Genomic DNA, 26,190 nt, shown 5'->3' on the forward strand with positions numbered 1-26,190 from the left:
TTCCAAACTAACACACATGGCATATACTCTCCTAGCACATGGCTTCTTTTTAACTCTTCTCATTCTGGATCCAGGCATACCTGCACTCAGGCCATCCAGATTCATCTGGTGTGGTTTGTATGAGGTTGGTCATTATTTAGAAGTCTATTAGAACTGAAGAAGAAAAGTTTTCAAAGAGCAGGAGATATGGAATATAAAAGATGGGTATGGACATACTCCTGGAGAGGATCTCCTCTTGTAACTGTCCTGATTTTACAGTGAAGGTGCCACTACTACCCTGATCAACTAAGTTTAATGGAAGAGCCTTGGCTGTGTCAAAATCCCATTTATTGAAAGGAGAGCAGAGTTAAGGCTTGATGTACGTGTACAGAGTTTCTCTTTGGAACAATGGGAAAGTTTGGGTAATGGATATTGGTGATGTTAGCTCAACAGTGTGAATGTAATTAACAGCACCAAATTATATGTTTGATTGTTGTTAAAGGGGAAATTTTAGGTCACACATATAGTACTAGAAGAAAAGTTTTAATAAGAATCTGTGGGACTGGGGAAGATGGTGGACTGGAGTTTCACTCCTGCTCTGTGAAACAAGATAGAAGATAGGGAGAAAATGTCCAGGCCTGCAGGTCCCAGGGTGTGAGTAGTCTAGGAGGATCTTTAGGCAGTTTTGGAGGAGTAGGATCATGGGAGAGCGAGCGGGTGGGGTGACCAGGATCCCCACTGGGCAGGCTGCTGTGCACTAGGGAGGTGCAACTGGAGGGAACTGACTCTGCTTGGCTCCCAGCCTGCACAGCTGCTGGCTAGGGAAACCTCCCACATGGTTGTGGTGGACAGCACATGCAGGGACACCAGAGAATAGTGATCATCCACCGCAGGGTAGGTCTCAGGGTGGCGAGAGTCATCACCCGGTCAGATGTGGGAAAAGCCACATTTCATATAAAAATATGAAACACAAAAACAAGAACCACAACAAAACACACCTCAGCAGAGGTAGGCACCAGAATCAAAAGGAAACACCCTAGGACATACTAGGAGTTAAGTCAGTCTGGCACCCACCAAAGAGAAAGAAAATTTAAGAGAAAATAATAATAGTTATTTTATAGCAGTTGCAGTATTTTTCAGGCCCACTGGCACTGCAGATCAGCTGATCAGTCATGCACTGGTCAGCTCATGAGTACCCTTGGCAGAGACCTGCCGGCCAGATGCCCCAGCCAAAGCAGCCCCACTCTCCAGCACACCCACCTCGTCTCTTCAGCCAGGAGAATGGGACTGAAGGAGGAGGAGACTCACAGTCGTCACCTGCTGGGAAGAAGGGGTAAGTGCAGGCAAGCTAACCTTATCTGTCTAGGTCTTTATTTGTATTTATTTTACTTTTTTCTTCTTAATATTCTTTTTTATTTTCCCCCTTTTAAACACATTCTTCCAACACATTTTTATCAGTAATATAATTGTCCTTTTCATTTTAAAAAAAATTTTTACAGATATTTTATTTCACATATTTTATAGATATTTTATTTCATATTTTCACACATTTTCTATTTTTTATTTCACATATTTTTTATCATTCCACTTCATTTATTTTTATTATTAGTATTATTATTTTCTCTTAAATTTTCTTTCTCTTTGGTGGGTGCCAGACTGACTTCACTCCCAGTATGTCCTAGGCTGCTTCCTTTTGATTCTGGTGCCTACCTCTGCTGAGGTGTGTTTTGTTTTGATTCTTGTTTTTGTGTTTCATATTTTTAAAATATTATTTCATTCTATTATTATTATTATTATTAGCCTCTTTTTTCTTTTCTCATTCTTGTGTGTGTGTGTGCATGCGTGTGTGCATAGGCTAAGAGTTTACCTTGGGTCTCTGGTGTGGTAGTCAACCATTTTGCCACTGAAGTACCTGTGCACCCTGGACTACCTTATAATAGACCCTTAAGTTGAATTGTATCCCCTACATGAGATCTGGACCTTGATTTGGCAGAGAATGACCGACAAAGTGCAAAAGGAAACATTTGGCAAAAAATAAGTAAAAACAAAACTTAAGAAGAATGAAGGAAACCAACTTGTGTAATAACCATACCAAGATAATCAAATGCCCTGAACACAACAGAAAATCACAAACCACATGAAGATCCAAGCAGAAATGGCCCAAATAACCAAATCAAAAATCCAGAGAGGACACAGAATATGGAACAACTACTCAAAGATATCTATAAAGAAATAAAGGATATCAGGAAGACACTAGAAGAGCATAAAGAAGAATTTGGGAGGTTAAATAGAAAAATGGCAGATCTCACAGAAATTAAAGATATAGTAGACCAAATAAAAAATATACTGGAGACATGCAATACCAGATTTGAAGAAACCAAAGGAAGAATAAGTGAGCTAGAAGATGGAACAATAGAACTAGAGCATACAAAAGAACAAATGTCAAGAAAGATAGAAAAAATGTAATTGGATATTAAGGAAATGATGGACAAAAAGAGGTGCAGAAAATGTAAGAATTATTGATGTCTCAGAGGGAGAAGAAAAAAGGGTTGGGAAAGTTAGTTGAAGATATGATCAGAGAAAACTTCCCAATCCTTACAAAAGACATGAATAGGCACATCAAAGAGGCCCAGAAAACTCCAAATAAAATAAATCCAAAGAAGCCCACCCCAAGACACATACTAATCAGAGTGCCAGGTGTTGAAGAGAAACATAAAGTCCTGAAAACAGCATGAGAAAAGCACTCTACTACATACAAAAGAAAACACATAAGACTGGCTTCAGACTACTCAGTGGGTACCATGGAAGCAAGAAGAAAGTGGTATGATATTTTTAAGATGCTGAATGAGAAAGGCTTTCAACCAAAAATTCTTTATCCAGCCAAGATATCCTTCAAAATTGAGGGAGAGATTAAAATCTTCAAATATAAAGAAAGATTGAGAGAACTAGTCAACAAGAGACCAGCCCTACAAGAAATACTAAAGGGTGCACTGTCAGCTTATAAAAAAGATAGGAGAGGCGGGCCGCGGTGGCTCAGCGGGCAAGAGTGCTTGCCTGCCGTGCCGGAGGACCCCGGTTCGATTCCCGGCCCCAGCCCATGTAAAAAACAAACAAACAAACAAAATATAATAAAACAAGAAAATGTTTAAAGATGTTTCCCTTTCTTCCTCCCTTCCTTCCTTCCATCCTTCCTTCCTTCTCTGTCTTTCCTTCCCTTCCTCCCTTTCTTAAAAAAAAAAAAAAAAAAAAAAAAAAAAAGATAGGAGAGGGAGGTCTGGAAGAGGGCACAGAATTGAAGAGTATGAGTAAAGGTAATTTAAAGGAAAAGAGAGAGAGAAGGAAAATAATATACAGATTTGACAAATAAAAACTAAAGAACAAGATGGTAGAATCAAGAACTGCTTTTACAGTAATTACTTTGAATATTAATGGACTAAACTACCAATTAAAAGACACAGATGGAAAGAATGGATCAAAAAACATAATCCATCTATATGTTGTTTATAAGAGAGGCACCTTAGACTCAAAGTCACAGATAGACTGAAAGTGGAAGGATGGAAAAAGATCTTTTATGCAAGCTGTAACCAAAAGAAAGCAGGAGTAGCTATACTCCTAGCTAAACTTCAAATGTAAAGATGTCATAATTGACAAAGAAGGATACTACATATTAATAAAAGGGACAATTCATCAGGAAGAAATAGCAATCACAAATGGGTATGCTCGCAGTCAAGGCGCTCCAAAGTACATGAGGCAAATACTGGAAAAACTGAAGGGAGCTATAGACTTATTGTTCTAGTTTGCTAGCTGCCAGAATGCAAAATACCAGAAATGGAATGGCTTTAAAAGGGGAATTTAATAATGTGCTAGTTTACACTTTTAAGGCTGAGAGAATGTCCCAATAAAAACAAGTCTATCAGGACATTGTTAGGACTTGTCAAACTTGTGAACCTTTAAATGAAAAAAAAAAAAAACAAGTCTATATAAATGTCCAATCAAAGGCATCCAGGGAAAGATACCTTGGTTCAAGAAGGCTGATGAAGTTTAGGGTTTCTCTCTCAGCTGGAAGGGCACATGGCAAACATGGTGGTGTCTGCTGGCTTTTTCATGGTTTTACAAAAAGGGACTCTAAAATGTTTCCTCTTTTAGAGGATTCCAGTAAGCAACTCCACCTTCAATGGGTGGAGATACACCTCCATGGAAATCATCTAATCAACAAGTTACCACCCACAATTGGGTGGGTCACATCTCCATGGGAACAATTAAAATGCTTCCACCCAACAATATGGAATGAAGATTAAAGGACATGGCTTTTCTGGGGTCCACCACAGATTCAACCCGCAACACATATCAATACTAGTAGTGGGAGATGCCAATATACCACTCTTTACTATAGCTAGAACAACCACAAAAAGGATCAACAAGGAAACAGAGAACCTAAACAATAAGATAAATGATTGAGATCTAATAGACATATATAAATCATGACACCCCAAAACATCAGGATACACATTCTTCTCTAGTGCACATAGAACATTCTCCAGGATAGATCATATATTGGAACACAAACTAGTTTCCATAAATTTAACAAGTTTGACATTATTTAAAGCACTTTGATCAAATGGAATAAAGTCAGAAATTAATAATAACCAAAGAACCAGAGCTTTCACAAATATATGAAGATTAAACAACACACTCTTAAATAATCAAGGGGTCAAGGAAGAAAATTCTAGAAAAATCAATAAATATCTGGAGATGAACGATAATGGGGATATGATATATCAAAACTTATTGGATATGGCAAAGGCAGTGCTGAGGGAAATTTGTTTCCCTAAATGCCTATATTAGAAAACAAGAATGAATCATACAAAGCACTTTCTCAGACCATTAAGGAATGAGGTTGGAAATCAATAATAGGCAGAGTGCCAGAAAATTCACAAATATGTGGAGGCTGAGCAACACATTCTTAGACAACCAGTGGGTCAAGGAAGAAATTATAAGAGAAATCAGTAAATATCTCAAGGCAAATGAAAATGAAAACACAACATATCAAAACTTATGGGATGCAGCAAAGGCAGTGCTAAGAGGGAAATTTATGCCCTGCCTATATCAAAAAAGAAGAAAGGGAAAAACTCAAGAAATTAACTCTCCACTTGGAAGAAGTAGAGAAAGAACAGCAAACTAACCCCAAAGCAAGAAAAAGGAAAAGAATAATGAAGATGAGAGCAGAAATAAATGAAATTTAGAACATGAAACAATTGAGAAAATCAACAAAACCAGAAGCTGGTTCTATGAGAAAATCAGTAAGATTGATAGACCCTTAGCAAGATTGACAAAAGAAGAAGAGAGAGGATGCAAATAAATAAGATCAGAAATGGAAGAGGAGACGTAACCACTGACACCACAGAAATAAAGGAAGTAATGACAGGATACTATGAACAACTTTATGCTAATAAATACAACAATGTAGATGAAATGGGCAACTTTCTAGAAAGGCATTGTTCTAGTTTGCTAGCTGCCGGAATGCAACACACCAGAAACAGACTGGCTTTTAATAAAAGGGGATTTATTTTGTTAGTTCTTCAGAAGAAAGGCAGCTAACTTTCCACTGAGGTTCTTTCTTACGTGGGAAGGCACAGGATAGTCTCTAATGGTCTTCTCTCCAGGTCCCTGGGTTCCAACAGCTTTCCCCAGGGTGACTTCTTTCCGAATCTCCAAAGGCCTGGGCAGAGCTGTGAGTGCTGAGATGAGGAATGCTCAGCTGCTTAGGCTGTGCTATGTTGCGCTCTCTCATTTAAGCACCAGTCAATAAAGTCAAATGTCATTCATTGCAGCAGGCACACCTCCTAGCCGACTGCAGATGTAATTAGCAACAGATGAGGTTCACGTACCATTGGCTCAAGTCCACAGCATCAGAACTAGGTGCCTGTACCTGGCCAAGTTGACAACTGAATCTGACTACCACAGGCATGAACAACCAACTTTGAATTGAGAAGAAACAGACGACTCAACAAACCAATCACAAGTAAAGAAATTGAATCAGTCACTAAGAAGCTGCCCAAAAAGAAAAGTCCAGGACCAGGTGGCTTCACATGTGAATTCTACCAAACATTCAAGAAAGAATTAGTACCAATCCTGCTCAAACTCTTCAAAAAAACTGAAGAGGAGGGAAAGCTACCTAACTCATTCTACAAAGCCAACATCACCCTCATCCCGGAGACAGACAAAGATATTACAAAAAATGAAAACTACAGACCAAACCCTTTAATGAATATAGATACAAAAATCCTCAACAAAATTCTAGCAAATCGAATCCAGCAACACATTAAAAGAATTATACATCATGACCAAGTAGGGTTCATCCCAGGTATGCAAGGATGGTTCAACACAAGAAAATCAATTATTGTAATACACCATATCAACAAATCAAAGCAGAAAAACCACATGATCATCTCGATTGATGCAGAAAAGGCATTTGACAAAATTCAACATCCTTTCCTGTTGAAACACTTCAAAGGATAGGAATAGAAGGGAACTTCCTCAAAACGATAAAGGGAATATATGAAAAACCCTAGCTAACATCATCCTCAATGGAGAAAAACTGAAAACTTTCCCCCTAAGATCAGGAACAAGAGAAGGATATCCACTATCACCACTGTTATTCAACATTATGTTGGAAGTTCTAGCCAGAGCAATTAGACAAGAAAAAAGAAATACAAGGCAACAAAATTGGAAAGGAAGAAGTAAAACTCTCACTGTTTGCAGATGATATAATACTATATGTTGAAAACCCTGAAAAATCAACAGCAAAACTACTAGAACTAATAAATGAATACAGCAAAGTGGCAGGTTACAAGATCAACACTCAAAAATCTGCAGTGGTTCTATACACTAGTAATGAACAATCTGAGGGGGAATTCAAGAAAAGAATTCCATTTACAATTGCGACCAAAAGAATAAAATATTTAGGAATAAATTTAATTAAAGATACAAAAGACCTATACAAAGAAAACTACAAGAAATTGTTAAATCACAGAAGACCTAAATAGATGGAAGGACATACCATGTTCATGGATTGGAAGACTTAATATAGTTAAGATGTCAATTCTACCTAAATTGATTTACAGATTCAATGCAAGGCCAATTAAAATCCCAAAAACTTCCTTTTCAGAAATAGAAAAACCAATAACCAAATTTGTCTGGAAGGGCAGGGTGCTCCGAATAGCTAAAAGTATCCTGAGAAAAAAAAATGAAGTTGGAGGTCTCACGCTACCTGATTTTAAGATGTATTATGAAGCTACAGTTATCAAAACAGCATGGTATTGGCATAAAGATAGATATATTGACCAATGGAATCGAATAGAGTAATCAAATATAAACCCTCTCATCTATGGACAATTGATCTTTGATAAGGCAGTCAAGCCAACTCAGCTGGGACAGAACAGTATCTTCAATAAATGGTGCCTAGAGAACTGGATATCCATATGCAAAAGAATGAAACAGGACGTGTATCTCACACCTTATACAAAAGTTAACTCAAAATGGATCAAAAGCCTTAACATTAGATCTAAGACCATAAAACTGTTAGAAGAAAATGTAGGTAAATATCTTATAAATCTTATACTTGGAGGTGGTTTTCTAGACTTTTTACCCGAAGCAAGAGCATTGAAGAAAGAAAGAAAGAAATGGGAACTCCTCAAAATTAAACACTTTTGCACATCAAAGAACTTCATCAAGAAAGTAAAAAGACAGCCTACACAATGGGAGACAATATTTGGAAATGATATATCAGATAAAGGTCTAGTATCCAGAATTTATAAAGAGATTGTTCAACTTAACAACAAAAAGACAGCCAACTCAAGTACAAAATGGGCAAAAGACTTGAACAGATTCTTCTCAGAAAAAGAAATACAAATGGCCAAAAGGCACATGAAGAAATGTTCAACTTCCCTGGCTATTAGAGAAATGCAAATCAAAACCACAATGAGATATCATCTCACATCCACCAGAATGGCCATTATCAATAAAACAGAAAATGACAAGTGCTGGAAAGGATGTGGAGAAAGAGGCGCACTTATCCACTGTTGGTGGGAATGTCAAAGGGTACAACAGCTGTGGAAGGCAGTTTGGCAGTTCCTCAAAAAGCTGAATATAGAATTGCCATATAAGCCGGCAATACAATTGCTAGGTATCTACTCAGAGGATATGAGGGCAAGGACACAAATGGACATCTGCACACCAATGTTTATAGCAGCATTATTTATAATTCCGAAGAGCTGGAATGTTTCCATCAACAGCCAAAATGTCCATCAACAGATGAGTGGCTAAACAAACTGTGATACATACATATGATGGAATATTACACAGCTGTAAGACAGAATAAAGTTATGAAGTATGTAACAACATGGATGGACCTTAAGGACATTATGCTGAGTGAGATCAGCCAGAAACAAAAGGGCAAATACTGTATGGTCTCACTGATATGAACTGACATTAGTGAATAAACTTGGAGAATTTTGTTGGTAACAGAGACCATCAGGAGATAGAAATAGGGTAAGATACTGGGTAATTGGAGCTGAAGGGATACAGATTGTGCAACAGGACTGAATGTAAAAACTCAGAAATGGACAGCACAATGCTACCTAACCATAATACAATTATGTTAAAACTCTGAATGAAGCTGAATGTGAGAATGATAGAGGGAGGAGGGCTGGAGGCATAAATGAAATCAGAAAGAAAGATAAACATTAAATATTGAGATGGTATAATCTAGGAATGCTTAGAGTGCATAATAATAGTGACTAAATGTACAAATTTTAAAAATGTTTTTGCATGAGGAAGAACAAAGGAATGTCATTACTGCAGGGTACTGAGAATACATGGTAATTAACATTGTAAAATTTCAACCTACGTGTGAGAATAAAGCAAAAAAATGTTTATTTGGTACAAAATTTATATTTTGACTACCACATTTCCTAATATAACTTATGTAGCCAGCTTAATTGAACATCATAAGTACATGGAATTTTGAGTAGGACATGAGATTTTGTTGGTTTGTACAGAGTGATGCCCCGATAAATCCCAGAGTGATTTGAACAGTGAATAAAAAAGTATTTGCAAAGTCCCCTCCAGGGAATGGTGAGAACCGGGGAAAATTCAACTTCCCCAAGTTGAATTCTTGATATTCTCACAAGCAGTGTGGACAACCAAAGCTATAGGCTGAGTCCCCAGTCTTGGGGTTTGTTCATATGAAACTTAACCCCACAAAGGATAGGTCAAATCTACTTAAAATTAGGCCTAAGAGTCACACCGAAGAGAACCTCTTTTGTTACTCAGATGTGGCCTCTCTCTCTCCAGCCAACACAACAAGCAAACTCACCTCCATTCCCCTGTCTACGTGGGACATGACTCCCAGGGGTGTGGACCTTCCTGGCAAAGTGGGACAGAAATCCTAGAATGAGCTGAGACTCAGCATCAAGGGATTGAGAAAACTTTCTCAACCAAAAGGGGGAAGAGTGAAATGAGACAAAGTGTCAATGGCTGAGAGATTCCAAACAGAGTTGAGAGTTTTACCTGGAGGCTATTCTTATGCATTAAGTAGATAACACCTTGTTATTCAAGATGTAATGGAGAGGCTGGAGGGAACTGCCTGAAAATGTAGAGCTGTGTTCCAGTAGCCATGTTTCTGGAAGATGAATGTATAATGATAAAGCTTTCACAATGTGACTGTGTGATTGTGAAAACCTTGTGTCTGAAGCTCCTTTTATCTACCTTGTCAACATATGAGTAGAACATATGGAATAAAAACAAATAATAGGGGGAACAAATGTTAAAATAAATTTAGTTTGAACTGCTAGTAATCAATGAAAGGGAGGGGTAAGGGGTATGGTATGTATAATTTTTTTTCTGTTTTTGTTTTATTGCTTTGTCTGAATATATGCAAATGTTCCAAGAAATGATCATGATGATGAATACACAACTATGTGATGATATTGTGAATTACTGATTATATATGTAGAACAGAATGATCAAAATAGGAACGTTTGTGTTTGTTTGATGTTTTTTGGTATTTAAAAAAATAAAATAAAAAAACAAAAACAAAAAAACAAGAATGAGCAAAACTTGAGGATTTAACTGCTTACCTGGAGAATTTATAGAAAGAACAGCAAACCAACACCAAGCAAATAAAAGAAGATAAATAATAAAGACTAAAGCAGAAATAAACAAACTGGAGAACAATAAAACAACAGAATCAACAAAACTAGAAGTTGGTTTTTGGGAAAATTAATAAAATCGATGGTCCCCTAGCTAGACTAACAAAGAAGAGAGAGGACACAGATAAATAAAATCAAAATGAGAGGGGCTTGTTACCACAGATCATAAAGAAATTTTAAAAATCATAAGAGAATATTATGAACAACTATATGCCAACAAACTAGATAACTTAGATGAAATGGACAAATTCATAGAAACACAGAAATTACCTATATTGTCTCAAGAAGAAATGGATCTCAACAAACCAATTACAAGTAAAGAGAACAATCAGTCATCAAAAATCTTCCCACAAAAAGAAAAAGCCCAGGACCTGATGGCTTCACAGAAGAATTTTATCAAACTTTTCAAAAAGGACTGTCACAAATTCTGCTCAAACTCTTCCAAAAAATTGAAGAAAAAGGGATGCTACCTAATACGATTTTATGAAGCTAACATCACTCTAAATACCAAAATCAGATAAGGTGATACAAGAAAAGAAAACTGCAGACCAATCTCCCTAATGAACATAGATACGAAAATTCTTAACAAAATACTAGCAAATCATGTGCAACACCACATTAAAAAGAATTATAACATCATGATCAAATGGGATTTGTACCAGGAACACAAATGTGGCTCAATATAAAAAAATCAATCAATGTAATACAGCACATTTAGAAACTGAAAGAGAAAAATCACATGATCATATCAAATGACGCTGAAAAAGCACTCAACAATATCCAGCATCCTTTCCTGATAAAAACACTTCAAAAGTTAGGCATCAAAGGAAATTTTCTCAATATCATAAAGAACATACATGAAAACCATTAGCCAGCATCATACTTAATGGTGAGAAATTGAAAGCATTCCCCTTGAGATTGGGGATGAGACAAGAATGCCCATTGTCACCACTATTATTCAACATTGTATTACAAATACTAGCTGGAGCAATTAGACAGGAGAAAGAAATAAAAGGTATCCAAATAGGAAGGGAAGAAGTAAAACTTTCATTATTTGCAGATGACATGATCCTATACTTAGAAAATCCTGAGAAATTGATGGCAAAACTACTTGAGCTAATAAACAAATTAACAATTGTAAACAAATTAACAATAATAAACAAATTAACAATTAACTACTTGAGCTAAAAAACAAATTAAATTCAGCAAAGGGGCAGGATACAGGATAAATGTACAAAAATCAGTAATGTTTCTATACACAAGGTCATGGTCAGGTTCATGTGTCAACTTGGCCAGGTGGTGGTACCTGTTTGTCTGGTCGGGCAAGTGCTGGCCTGTCTTTTGCTATGCGGACATTTCATAGAATTAAATCATGATCATGTCAGCTACATCCACAGCTGATTCCATTTATAATCAGTCAAGAAGAGTGTCTTTTTTAATGAGTGATATTTAATCTAATCACTGGAAGCCTTTTAAGAAGGATTCAGAAGAGACAGGCTCTCTTCCTGCTTTGGCTAGTGAACCTCTCCTGTGGAGTTCATCCAGACCCTCCACTGGAATCATCAGCTTCACAGCCTGCCCTATACATTTTGGACTCTATGTTCCCATGGTTACATGAGACACTTTTGTAAATTTTATATTTAGGAATATTTCCTGTTGATTCTGTTTCTCTAGAGTACTCTAACTAATACAACTTGGTACCAGGAGTGGTTCTTAAGAAACAATCTTAAAAATTGGTTTTTATGAATGTTTTTCCAAACTGACTGGACTCAAAGGCACTAAAGACTCTGATTCCCATAATCAGAATGACATTGTCAGTCCATGGAGTGAGTTGGTAAAAGAGATAGTCAAAATATCAGCATTCGATTCTTCTAATGCTTTGCTTGTACGAGGCCAGGCTCTGGGGGATAATGTTTTTGACACCTTTATGTAGTTTGGTGGAAATAGTAAGTTGAGATGTTGGCTGGTTGTTGTTAGATACACTGTATACATTAATGAGTGAAAGATATGGGTTTAAGGCTTCAAACAAGAAGCTTAAGTACCATCTGACAGATGTAGATGTTCCTGTGAGTGTCCTGAAGGAAAATCTTATCTCCTGTAGGTGTAGACCTGAGATTTCTAAAAATCAGACTCAGAATCTTATTGTTAGAATAGGAACTTTACAACATAAACTGAAATCTCAACCTTGCATGGTGTCTGTCTTTAAAGTGAGGGCGTTGCTTGTAAAGGAATGGGACCCTGAAAAATGGGATGGTGACATATAGATTGATAATGATGTCGGTGGAGAGGTTGAAACCCTAGGTCATGCTGCATCTTCTCTAGATAACTGTGTTTATAGTCTGTCCTGAGGACATAGCTGCCCCACCTCCAGTCTGCCTTGAGGAGTTGGCCACCCAACATTCAGCTGAAGGGATTAGCCCTAGAGTGATTAATCCTGTTTCACCAGATGAAACTGCAAATGAATGCCCTGAAGCAAATGGCTTGGAAGATACTTCTAATTCTTTTCATGACCCACCTCCACCACCCCTCATTTCTTTCAGACCTATAACTAAACTAAAGTCCCAACAGGCCCCTAAAGGTGAGGTGCAAAGTATTACACATGAGGAGATATGTTATGTGTATGAAAACTGTATGAGTTTTCCAATTCATATAGACAGAAATCAGGGGAATATGTGTGGCAATGGATTTTAAGGGTGTGGGATAATGGTGGGAGGAATAGAAGGCTGAATCAGGCTAAATTTATTGATATGGGCCCACTAAGCAGAGATTCTGCATTTAATGTTATAGCTCGAGGGGTTAGAAAAGGCATTAACAGTTTGGATGGTTGGCTGAAATATGGATCAAAAGGTGGCCGACATTATTTGAGGTTGAAATGCCAGAACCGCCCTGGTATAATGTAGATGAGGGAATCCAAGGCTTAGAGATATTGGATTGTTAGAATGGATTTATCATGCAAAGCCTGCTCTTACTCCCCAGGAATGTCTGGAGAATACACCTTTTACCAGAACAGTGAGAATTTTGTGAGACTAGAGTCATCATCCCTGAAGAGCTGTGTAGTTGCACTTCTCTGTAGGTCAGATATTAATGTGGGAACTGCTGTCACTGAGCTGGAATACTTAAACACAATGGGGATGACTGGATCCTGAGTTGGCAGAAGCCAGGTAGCAGCACTTAATCGCCAAAGACAGGGTGGATGCGGTGATTATAATAGACAGCAAACTCAAAGCAGGAGTCAAAATAATTTGACTCACAGAGATTTGTGGCATTGGGTAGTAAATCTTGGGGTACCTAGAAATACAATAGATGGGCAGTCTACTAAATTCTTGTTTGAGCTGTATAAACAAAAGAGTTATAAGTCAAGTGAACAGATGCCTAAATTGAATTACAAAGACAGAGTCACGGCCCCTTAAACAATTTACAGACTTGAGACAATTTACAGACCCAGAGCCCCTTGAATGAAGAGGAGGCCAGGTCCCTTTGGGGGAGAAACCTGTTACACTGCCACAAATCTATACTGTTAATCTTCCTCCAAGCCTTCCCCAAGGAGACCAGAGGCCTTTTACCAGGATAACTGCATTGGGGAAAAGGAAATGATCAGATATTTCGGGGATTATTAGACACTGGTTCAGAAGTGAAATTAATTTCAGGGGACCCAAAACATCACTCTGGTCCACCAGACAGAGTAGGGGCTTTAGAGGTCAGATGAATGATGGAGTTTTAGCTCAGGTTCATCTCACAGTGGGTCCAGTGGGGCCCCGTACCCATTCTGTAGTTATTTCTCCAGTTCCAGAATGCATAATTGGAATAGACATACTGAGCAACTGGCAGAATCCCCACATTGGTTCTCTAACTCAGCCAGTGAGGGCTAGTTTGGGGGGAAAAGCCAAGTGGAAGCCACTAGAACTGCCCCTATCTAGCAAAATAGTAAGTGAGAAGCAGCACTGGATTCCTGGAGGGATTGCAGAGATTACTGCCACTCTTAAAGACTTGAAGGTGGCAGGGGTGGTGATTCCCACCACATCCCCATTCAACTCTCATATTTGGCCTGTACTGAAAACGGATGGGTCTTGGAGGCTGACAGTGGAATATAAGCTCAACGAGGTGGTAACTCCAATTGCAGCTGCTGTTCTAGATGTGGTATCATTGCTTGAGCAAATCAATACATCCCCTGGTATGTAGCTATTGATCTGGCAAATGCTTTTTTTCTCAATAGCTGTTAGTAAGAACCACCTGAAACAGTTTGCTTTCAGCTAGCAAGGTCAGCAATATACTTTCACTGTCCAGTCCTATGTCATAATCTTGTCTGCAGACCTTGATCGTTTCTCCCTCCCACAAAACATAACACTGGTCCATTATATTGATGACATCATGTTGATTTGGCTTAGTGAGCAAGAAGTAGCAACTACTCTAGACCTACTGGTAAGGCATTTGCGTGTCAGAGGATGGGAGATAAATCCAACAAAAATATAGGGGACTTCCACCTCAGTGAAATTTCTAGGTGTCCAGTGGTGTGGGGCATGTCGAGATATCCCTTCTAAGGTGGAGGATAAGTTGCTGTATCTAGCGCCTCCTACAACCAAAAAAAGGCACAATGCCTAGTTGGTCTCTTTGGATTTTGGTGACAACATAGTCCTCATTTGAGTGCGCTACTCTGGCCCATTTATCGAGTGACCAGAAAAGCTGCTAATTTTGAGTGGGGACCTGAACAAGAGGAGGCTCTGTGACAGGTCCAGGCTGCTGTACAAGCTTCTCTGCCACTTGGACCATATGATCCAGCAGGTCCAATGGTGCTGGAAGTGTCAGTGGCAAATAGAGATGCCATCTGGAACCTTTGCCAGACCCATATAAGAGAATCACAATGCAGACCCTTAGGATTTTGGAGCAAAGCCTTACCATTTGCTGCAGATAACTATTCTTCTTTTAAGAACAGCTCTTGGCCTGCTACTGGGGCTTAGTGGAGACTGAACGCTTAACCTTGGGCCACCAAGTTACAATGAGACCTGAGTTGCCTATCAGGAGCTGGGTGTTGTCTGACCCACCAAGCCATAAAGTTGGGCATGCACAGCAGCACTCCATCATAAAATGGAAATGGTATTGTCATGGTCAGGTTCATGGGTCAACTTGGCCAAGTGGTGGTATCTATTTGTCTGGTTGGGCATGTGCTGGCCTGTCTGTTACAATGAGGACATTTCATAGAATTAAATCGTGATCATGTTGGCTGTATCCACAGCTGATTCCATTTGTAATCAGCCAAGAGAAGTGTCTTCTGCAATGAGTGATGCTTAATCTAATCACTGGAAGCCTTTTAAAGAGGATTCAGAGGAGACAGGCTCTCTTCCTGCTTCAGCTGGTGAGTCTCTCCTGGGGAGTTCATCCAGACCCTCCATTGGAATCGTTGGCTTCACAGCCTGCCCCCATGGATTCTGGACTCTGCTTCCCATGGTCACGTGAGACACTTTAATGCATTTTATATTTGCAAGTTTCCTTGTTAATTCTGTTTCTCTAGAGAACCCTAACTAATACAGGTATATATAAGACAGGGCCAGAGCAGGTCCTGAAGGCACAAATAAGTTACATGAGGAAGTGGCCAAATGCCCATGGTCTCTGCTCCTGCCACATTACATTCTCTTTCCCAGACCAGAGTTATGGCCTCTTGGGAAGTTGCTTACAGTGAATTGACTGAGGAAGAGAACACTCGGGCCTGGTTTACAGATGGTTCAGCACAATATGCAGATACCACCCAAAAGTGGACAGCTGCAGCACTACAACCCCTTTCTGGGGTGTCCTTGAAGGACAGTGGTGAGGGAAAATCCTCCCAGTGGGCAGAACTTTGAGCAGTGTATCTGGTTATTCATTTTGCTTGGAAAGAGAACTGGCCAGAGGTGCATTTATATACTGACACATGGGCTGTTGCTAATGGTTTGGCTGGATGGTCAGGGACTTGGAAAGACCATAAGTGGAAAATTGGTGACAAAGAGGCCTGGGGATAAGGTATGTGGATAGACCTTTCTGAGTGGGTTAAAAACATGAAGATATTTGTGTCCCATGTGAATGCGCACCAGAGGGTGACCTCAGCAGAGGAAGATTTTAATAATCAAGTGGATAGGATGACCTGTCCTGTGGATACCAGTCAGCCTTTTTCCCCAGCAACTCCTGTCATTGCCCAATGGGCTCATGTACAATGTGGCCATGGTGGTAGGGGTGGAGGTTATGCATGGGCTCAGCAACATGGACTTCCACTCACCAAGGCTGACCTGGCTATAGCCACTGCTAAGTGCCCAATTTCCCAGCAACAAAGACCCACACTCAGCCCCTGATATGGCACCATTCCCCAAGGTGACCAGCCGGCTACATGGTAGTAGGTTGATTATATTGGACCACTCCCTTAATGGAACAGGCAGTGATTTGTTCTAACTGGAATAGAAACATACTCTGGATATGGGTTTGCTTTCACTGTACATGATGCTTCTGCCAAAACTAACATCTGTGGGCTTACAGCATGCCTTATCTATTGTCATGGTATTCTACACAGCATTGCTTCTGGTCAGGGAACATACTTCACAGCAAATGAAGTGTGGGAATGGGCACATGTTCATGGAATTTTCTGGTCTTAGCATGTTTCCAATCATCCAGAAGCAGATGGATTGATAGAATGATGGAATGGCCTTTCGAAAACTCAACTCCATGCCAACTAGGTGGTAATATCTTGAAGGGCTGGGGTAATGTTTTCCAGGAAGCTGTGTATGCTCTGTATCAGCATCCACTGTATGGTGCTGTTTCTCCCATAGTCAGGATTCATGGGTCCAGGAACCAAGGGGTGGCAATGGGAGTGGCACTACTCACTATTACCCCTAGTGATTCACCAGGAAAATTTTTGCTTCCTGTTCCTGCGATCCTGAGCTCTGCTGCTCTACAGGTTTTAGTTCCAAAAGGGGGAGTGCTTTTGGACACTCAAACAACAATGATTCCATTGAACTGGAATCTAAGACTGCCACCTAGTCACTTTGGGCTACTCATGTCCCTGGATCAACAAGCCAAGAAGGGGATTACATTACTGGCTGGGGTGATTGAATCTATCAGGGGGAAATAGGACCGCAACTACACAATGGAGGTAGAGTTTTCCTGGAATATAGGAGATCCCCTAGGAGTCTACCATGCCCTGTGATTAAATCAATGGGAAACTACAACAACCCAATCTAGGCAGGGCTACCAATGGCTCTGAAACTTCAGGAATGAAGGGTTGGGTCACCCCACCAGGCAAAGACCCACAGCCAGCTGAAGTGCTAGCTGAGGATAAAGGGAACCTGGAATGGGTGGGGAAGAAGGTAGTGATAAACATGAACCACGGCCACATGATCAGTCACAGAAATGAGGATTATAATGCCATTTTGTTCATGTTATACTATTTAAGTTATAAGATATCAAGTTTAAGAATGAATATTACCCAAGGACTTTCACCCTATTCTGGAGAGATTTAATGTGATTCCAGTTGTATGCAGGGCAGCTGAGTATTGTTAGGTGAGAAAAATGTGTGTCTTTTATTGTTTTCTATTTAGAAATTAGGTATGGTTTAAGGTGATGAGTATAGCTGCCAAGTTGACAAGGGGTGGACTGTCATGGTCAGGTTCATGTGATAACTTGGCCAGATGGTGGTATCTGTTTGTCTGGTTGGGCAAGTGCTGGCCTGTCTTTTGCTATGAGGACATTTCATAGAATTAAATCATGAACATGATGGCTACATCCACAGCTGATTTCATTTGTAATCAGCCAAGAGGAGTGTCTTCTTTAATGAGTGATGCTTAATCTAATCACTGGAAGCATTTTAAAGAGGATTCAGAAGAGACAGGCTGTCTTCCTGCTTTGGCCAGTGAGCCTCTCCTGTGGAGTTCATACAGACCCTCCATCGGAATTGTCAGCTTCACAGCCTGCACTACAGATTTTGGACTCTGCGTTACCATGGTTACGTGAGACACCTTTATAAATTTTATATTTATGAATATTTCCTGTTGATTCTATTTCTCTAGAGAACCCTAACTAAATACAACAAGCAATGATCTATCGGAGGTTTCCTTAGTTGTGGACTAAGGAACTAAGGAAAAATTCCACTCAGAATGATGACCAGAAGACTTAGGTATTTAGGAAGAGGTCTAAACAGGAATGTCAAGGACTTATACATGGAAAATTACAAAAAAATTGCTAAAATAAATTTTAAAATGACTTAAATAGATCGAAAGATATTCCATATTCATGGATAAGAAGGTTGAATATCATCAAGATGTTAATCCTACCCAAACTGATCTGCAGATTCAGTGCAATACCAATAAAAATCCCAACAACCTACTTTGAAGACTTGGAGAAACTGGTTATCAAATTTATATGGAAGGAAAGAGACTTTGAATAGCTAAAGATATTCTAAAAAAGAAGAGCAAACTGGGAGGTCTATCACTTCCTGACTTTAAAGTCTACTATAAAGCCACAGTGGTCAAAACAGCATAGCACTGGCACAACAGAAGGACTGACCAGTGGAATAGAATCGAAAATGCAGAGATTGACCACCAAACTTATGGACATTTGATCTTCAATAAGGCCCCCAAATCCACTGATTTGGAACAGAATAGTCTTTTCAATAAGTGGGCATAGGAGGACTGGATTTTAATAGCCAAAAGAATAAAAGAGGACCCCTGCCTTACACCCTACACAAAAATTAATCCAAATGGATCAAGGACTTAAATTTAAGAGCCAGTATCATAAAACTTCTTGGAAAAATGTAGGGAAACATCTTCATGATGTAGTAATAGGAGATAGCTTCTTAAACTTTACACCTAAAGCACAAGCTATGAGAGAAAAAAAAGACAAATGGGAACTCCTTAAGATCAAGAGCTTCTGTGCCTCAAAGGACTTTGTTAAAAAGGTAAAGAGGCAACCAACTCAATGGGAGAAAATATTTGGAAACCATATCTCAGATAAAGGCTTGATATCCTGTATACATAAATAATTATACAGCTCACCAACAAAAGAACAAATAACCCAATTACAAAATGGGCAGAAGAAATTAGGCACTTTTCTGAAGAGCAAATACTGATGGCTAAAAAGCACATGAAGAGCTGCTCATCTTCACTGGCCATAAGGGAAATGCAAATTAAGACAATGAGATTTCACCTCACATCTATAAGAATGGCTGCTATTAAACAAACAGGAAACTATAAATTTAGAGAGGATGTGGAGAAATTGGAACACTTATTCACTGTTGGTGGGAATGTAAAATGGTTCAGCCACTGTGGAAATCAGTATGGCGATTCCTCAGAAAACTAAACATTGAGTTGCCCTATAACCAAGTAATACCAATATTCGGTATATTCCCAAAAGGGCTGAGGGCAGTGACAAGGCCAGACATTTGCACACTATGTTCAAAGTGGCACTATTCATAACTGCCAAGAGATGGGAACAATCCAGGTGCCCATCAACAGAAGAGTGGATAAACAAAATGTATATACAATGGAATATTATACAGTATTTAGACAAAACGATGTCCCGATATATATGACATGGATGATCCTTGAAGACATAATGTTGAGTGAAGTAATCAGACACAAAAGGAAAGATACTGTATGATTCCATTATTATGACTCTGATAAAGCCACCAGTGTTTTAGAGCAGCTATAAGGAAAAATCTGAATGGAGGGCATGGTGGCCCATGACAAACTCTGGGACCTGTTCTGTGGTTGTTTGTTGAAGTGTGCTTTGAAAATTATTGCCTTTTTTCTTTCTTTTCTTTGTATATATGTTATTTTTTAAAACTAAAAAATGGTTAAAAAAACACAAAACTATAAGCATAGTAATATCAGGTAAAATAAATTCCTGAAATAAAAGATTTGAAAATAGTAGCTTAGCTCACTACTATAGCAAAGTTGATATCTATAAATTTTTACTTGATATTTTGAGAACACACAGTTTTTTTTTTTTTTTTTTTTTTTTTAAAGGAAAGACAGAGAGAAGGAAGGAAGGATAGAAGGAAGGAAGAGAGGAAGAAAGGGAAACATCTTTTAAACATTTTCTTGTTTTATTGTATTTTGTTTCTCCGTTTTCGTTACATGGGCTGGGGCCGGGAATCGAACCGAGGTCCTCCGGCATAGCAGGCAAGCACTTTGCCCGCTGAGCCACCGCGGCCCGCCCAGAACACACAGTTTTGATAGTTAATCAGATGGTATTTAAGATACTGTTTTTAATATTTAGAATTCAGTTAACTCTGATATCTGTATTTATAGATTTTTTTCCTTCCTTGCTTTAATTTTAAATTGGTTTATGAAATATATTGTACAAACAGGCTTTACAATGATTACTTAGATTTTTTTTTTAATATGCCCTTGAATAAGCTAACTAAAATATCCATTTTAGGTGGTTAAGATTTCCATATGTTAATTGTAAAAATATCTGCATCTTTATTTTAGTAACATAGATCATAAATATTTAGTAACATAGGTCACTACTATAGCAATGCAGATATTTGTAAGAACTTTCTACTTGATATTTTGAGAACATTCACAATTTTGACAGCTAATCAAATGGTATCTAAATTAGTGTTTAATACCTAGAATTTAAGAACTTTGCTATCTGAATATGTAGATTTTTACTTTGTTGCCTTAATTTTCAATTGGTTTATGAAACTGTACAAACACAGGTTTTACGATGATTATATGGATAATTTATTTAAATATGCCTACAGTTAAGCTAACTAAGCTATCCATTGTTGGTGGTTCTAACTGTATTGTTTGGCTTCTTAAATAAAAAAAAAACTAACAACAACAACAAAAATTCCATTTTTTGCTGTCCTTCTCCCAAAGGACAGAGGCAGCCTGCCTTAGGTCCCACAACCATGGATTAGGACCTCTAGCCAGGTTGGTAAGGCGAGGGAAATCCTTTAGTTTAACTCAGAGAGCCATGAGTCCTGTGTTGTCCAAGATGCTCTAGGTGGCATATAACAAAAGAAACTTAAAAGTGATGAGAAGAAAATATGAAGAAACAACCCATTCCATACCTCCCTGTACACTCTACTTTGCTGCACGAAAATCCATGAGGCAAGTTACTACATGGCACTTTGTGGGAATACAGGCTCGGGCACAAAAGAAATTTTCAGCAAGTGACCATTTATTACTTACACAGCACAAAGGGTCCACAAGAGCAGGGAAAGAGATCCTACCATGGCCAGTTCCCTAAAGAACTCAACTCCTTGGGTCTGTCTGGGTCAGCAGATGGTGAATCCACATGGCCCACTTCACCTTGGAGATGAGAAACACCTGTGTGGCTGAATGTTTGGATTTTTACACATCCCAGGTAAGGTGGGTAGTGGCGAGTTAACACTGAGCAAAAAAACAAAACAAAATAAAAAACTGTATCAAACAAGCAGAGCTTCCACCACAGCAAGCAGCTGGGGCTGCTTCTTCCCCTGTTTTGGTTTGAGGTATGATTAAGCCATTCCATTTTAAGACATTCCACTTCTGGGTAGCTTGTTTTTTCATGGTTGAGATCTGTCTCCCTTGGGATGCTTGATGTTTCCTGTGAAATGGAAATGCATCAAACATCTCTACTCAAATAAGCAAGAGTGGAGGGTGGGACAAGCAATGGCTAGGAGATAGCTGCTGAGTATATATCCACAACTTCCCCAGTACTTAGCTATAGAGGAACAGGGATTAGAATTACATCAGACTTCTCTTCAGAAGCCATGCAAGAAAGAAAATAAGAGAGTACAATATTTTTAAATGTTAAAAGAAAAACTTCTAACCTAGAATTCTGTATCCTGCAAAATTATCATTCAAAGGTGAAGGAGAAACAAAGACTGTTTCAGACAAACAAAAATTGAGGGAATTTGCCACCAGTAGACCTGTCTTGCAAAAATTGTTAAAAGAAGTTCTTCAGAGGAAAGGAAAATCAGATAGGTGAGAAACTTGGGTCTATGTAAAGAAAGGAGAATAAATGAAGGTAAAATGAAATTGTTTAGGTTTTTATTCCTAATTGATCTAATAGATAACATTAAAAAAATAATGGCAAAAATATATTAGACTATTAGCTTGTGGATAATGTGAAATGAATGACAGCAAAGTTATAAGGGATAGAGGGGAGACACTGGAACAATCTCATTGGAACGTCATAAGGTACCTAGACTACCATGAAGCAGTATAGTGGTGTTTGAAAGTGGACTTAGAAGAGTTGTAAATGTATATTAGGCAACCACTAAATTTTTTTAAAAAATAAGTACAATTTCTATACTAAGAGAGGAGAAAAAAATGGAATCACATCAAGTGCTCAGCTAAAGCCAGAGAAAGCAGAAAAAGCACAAAGGGCAAAAATGCAAAGAAAAAGAGCAATGAAGAGAAAAGTTAAAATATATGGTATGTATTAAGCCAAACTAGCTACTTTAAAAATGAATGATATAGGAAGAGGTGGGGCAAGATGGCAGTGTAGTGAGGGATGGAATTTAGTTTGTTCTCTAGGCAGTTAGTAAATAGCTAGGAACTGAATGGAACAATTATCTGGGAGACCTCAGTCACCAGGCACACATCCAACACCAGTCTGGAATGGTGGAACAGCTACGAACACACCAAGAAATGTAAGTTTCCTAAGCACGGAGGCTGGTACCCCTCCCCCATGGACACAGCCGACTCGTTCCCTGAGGGAATGAGAAGGCCCACTTTACCCACCAGGATCAGGACATGCGAATAGCCACCCCACTAGGTATTCCTTGATGGACACAGAGAATAGTAGTTCCATGGGTACCGAGAATAGCTGCCATGCCAGGCACCAAGTATAAACACCCTGTCAGGTGCAGAGTACAGTGGCCCCACTGGGCACTGAAGATAGCCATCCGGCCCTGTGCCATCTTGCTCAGCTGGCTGCTGCAGTTAGGGAAAGGCAGGGCTGAGGGGAAGAGATGGCTCATGAGTACCATCTGTTGGTAAGCCTCAAGAATTGCATTCCCTCCAGAAACTCTAGGCCTTTGTCTGGCAAGTAATTATTGACAGATCAAGTACATAATGGAACCTTCAAGGCCAACCTAAGCAAATACAAAACCTTAGATGAATTACAGAAATCAACTTGCAAAATAACCTCATCAAGACAAACAAATGCCCCAAACACAACAGAAAATCACAAAGCATACGAAGATTCAGGCAGATATGGCCCAGCCAAGTGACCAAATTAAAACACCAGAGGGGACACAGAATTTGGAGTACCTAATCAAGGACATTCATAATGACATAAAGGATATCAAGAAGACACCAGAGGAGCATAAAGAAGAATTTGGAAGAATAAATAGAAAAGGAATGGTACCACACAGATGAAGGATACCGTAGACCAAATAAAAAATATACTAAAGACACACAACAGCAGATTTGAAGAGGCAGAAAAATAAGGAAGCCAGAAGAATAAAACAATTGAACTCAAATGCATGAAAGAACAAACAGCCAGATGGAAAAAATGGCGCAGGATTTAAGGGGGATGATGGACACAGTACAAATATAAAAATCATCAGTGTCCCAGAAAGAGAAGAGTAAAAGGGCTAGGATGGTGAGTTGAAGAAATAATAGGGGATGGGTAGGGCCAGCAGCTACTGGGTGCCGCCAAGTTGAGGGCTCAGGACCTGAACCGTGGTAGCCATATTGGAAGCTCAGGCCGTGAGTCAGAGCGCTAGCAAGGCCAGTTCTGCTGGGCACATGCAGCAAGTGTGTCCAGGGCTCTATCTGGGTGGGGCTGCAGCCGTCACAGAGCTGGACCTTCTCAAGGAGGTGGGCATAATGGACTTACTGATGATGGACTTGGAGGCACCCAGCCTCACCAAGGGGACTTGGGTCGAGAGTGTGTGATGCCTCTTCATATCAGTGCTGTACAAACCCAAGACTGACCCATTCAGTCACCTGAACCGCTATGTGGCTGCATCGATGATACCCACACCAAGGGCCACATGATGTTGGTCCACTGTCATTCAGGAATCAGTAGAAGTGTTGCTGTAATGACTGTTTTTATGATGAAGACTGACCAACTTACCTTTGAAAAAGCTTATGAAACCTCCAAACTGTCAAAACAGAAGCTGAGAGGAATGAGGGGTTTAAGTGGCAAATGAAATTATATCAGGCAATGGGATATGAAATGGATACCTCTAGTGTACTTTATAAGCAATATCATTTACAAAATTTTACAGAGAGGTATCCAGAATTGCAGAATTTACGTAAGAATTATTGCTGTTGACCCAGCCATCAATTCACAAAGATTGAAAAATAAGGTTCTCTACATATGTAGAAAGTGCTGGCAACCCATATTTCAAAGTTCTAGTATATTGGATCATAATGAAGTGGCCCAATATCCTTTAACCACAAAAGAATGATACCATCTTTCAAGTACAACAGGGAGTCAGGCTCAGTGTACATCTTATTTCATTGAACCTGTACAGTGAATGGAACCTGCTTTACTAGGAGTGATAGATGCACAGCTTCTTTGCCCCAAATGCAGTGCCAAGTTAGGTTTGTTCAATGGGTATGGTGAACAGTGCTAATGTGGTAGATGAATAACACCTACTTTTGACAAATATGAGAAGAGAAAGGGTGAAATGAAACTGCTGCCAGTTCTAGGATCACAAACAAGAAAAAACAACTTCTGACATTTGATAGCTTGGAAAGAAGTTTACTGATAATATGTGCTACACTTACTTGTTATTTATTGCAAATAGTCTGTTTTTAAGGCCATCAACATTTCATTTGGCATGTGAGAAGATAAGTCACTTGACATGACTCAGATGTTAAACTTTTTAACATATATTGGGTAGAATACTTCATGTGGAATTCAAGCATGTAAATTTTATTGCATTTGATATTAGACTCTTTTATAACCTAGATATCTTCTTTGTTTCATATATTTTATAAAGTTCTAATTTCTGGAATGTTAGTTATATGATCTTAAGTTCTGGATGGGAAAATCATGTACAAAAATTATTAACTGTCATGTTTAAAAAACTATTCTTCGGACTTCCGGAGAAGATGGCGGCTTAGTAAGACGCGCGGGTCTTAGTTCCTCCTCCAGAACAGCTACTAGGGAAGTAGAAACGATACAGAACAGCTCCCGGAGCCACAACAGAGATCAAGAAGACAGTGTACCCCATTCTGGAACGGCTGACTGGCTGGGAGAACCCACTCTGGTGAGATCACCGAGGGGCACGGGCTTCCCCGGGCCGGGGCGGCAGGCGGCCAGAGTCCCTCCCTTCCTCCTTCCCAGGCCAGCTGGGAGTATTGGACAGGCGGTCCCCTCAAACCACGGCGGCTGGTGCCCCCACCACGCATGGCCCCCCGGATCAACTAGGAGAATTGGATCGGAGATCCCAAGGCCATGGAGAACGGGGACCAGGGTCCCTTCCAAACATGTGGCTTCCCGGTCTGGCTGGGAACGGTGCACTCTCCCGGGCCGCGGGAGCTGGCGCCCTCCCGCCACGCTTGGTGCCCCGGGCCGGCTGGGAGATTCGGATGGGCGCTCTCCCGGGCTGCGGCGGCCGGCGACCCTCCCCGCGTTCGGATCCCCAGGACGGCTGGCACTCTTCCAAGCAGCTTCGGCTGGCGAATCTCCCCCACGGCAAAAGATTTCCAAAGTTAAAAGACCCACAGCACCTTTTACAGGTGGGACCCGCAGACAAACGAGTGCCATGAGCACCACCTACTGGGCAGGATAAGAAAAACAGAACCCAGAGATTTCACAGAAAAATCTTTCAACCAGTTGGGTCCAACACCCAGGGAAATCTGACTAAATGCGCAGACGCCAGCAGAAGATAACGGATCACACTCAGAAAATTGAAAATATGGCCCAGTCAAAGGAACAAACCAATAGTTCAAATGAGATACAGGAGCTGAGACAACTAATGCTGAATATACGAACAGAAATGGAAAAACTCTTCAAAAACCAAATCGATAAATTGAGGGAGGACATGAAGAAGACATGGGCTGAACAAAAAGAAGAAATAGAAAAA

The 26,190-nt window shown here is 39.6% G+C and overlaps 1 pseudogene; it reads left to right on the forward strand.

Moving 5' to 3' along the window:
* The first annotated feature begins 1,260 nt into the window (after positions 1-1,260).
* On the forward strand, positions 1,261-24,837 carry LOC143675804 (dual specificity protein phosphatase 12 pseudogene; annotated as a pseudogene).
* The last annotated feature ends 1,353 nt before the right edge of the window (positions 24,838-26,190 follow it).

Source organism: Tamandua tetradactyla, chromosome 3 (genome assembly GCF_023851605.1).
Source record: "Tamandua tetradactyla isolate mTamTet1 chromosome 3, mTamTet1.pri, whole genome shotgun sequence".
Lineage (NCBI taxonomy): Eukaryota > Metazoa > Chordata > Mammalia > Pilosa > Myrmecophagidae > Tamandua > Tamandua tetradactyla.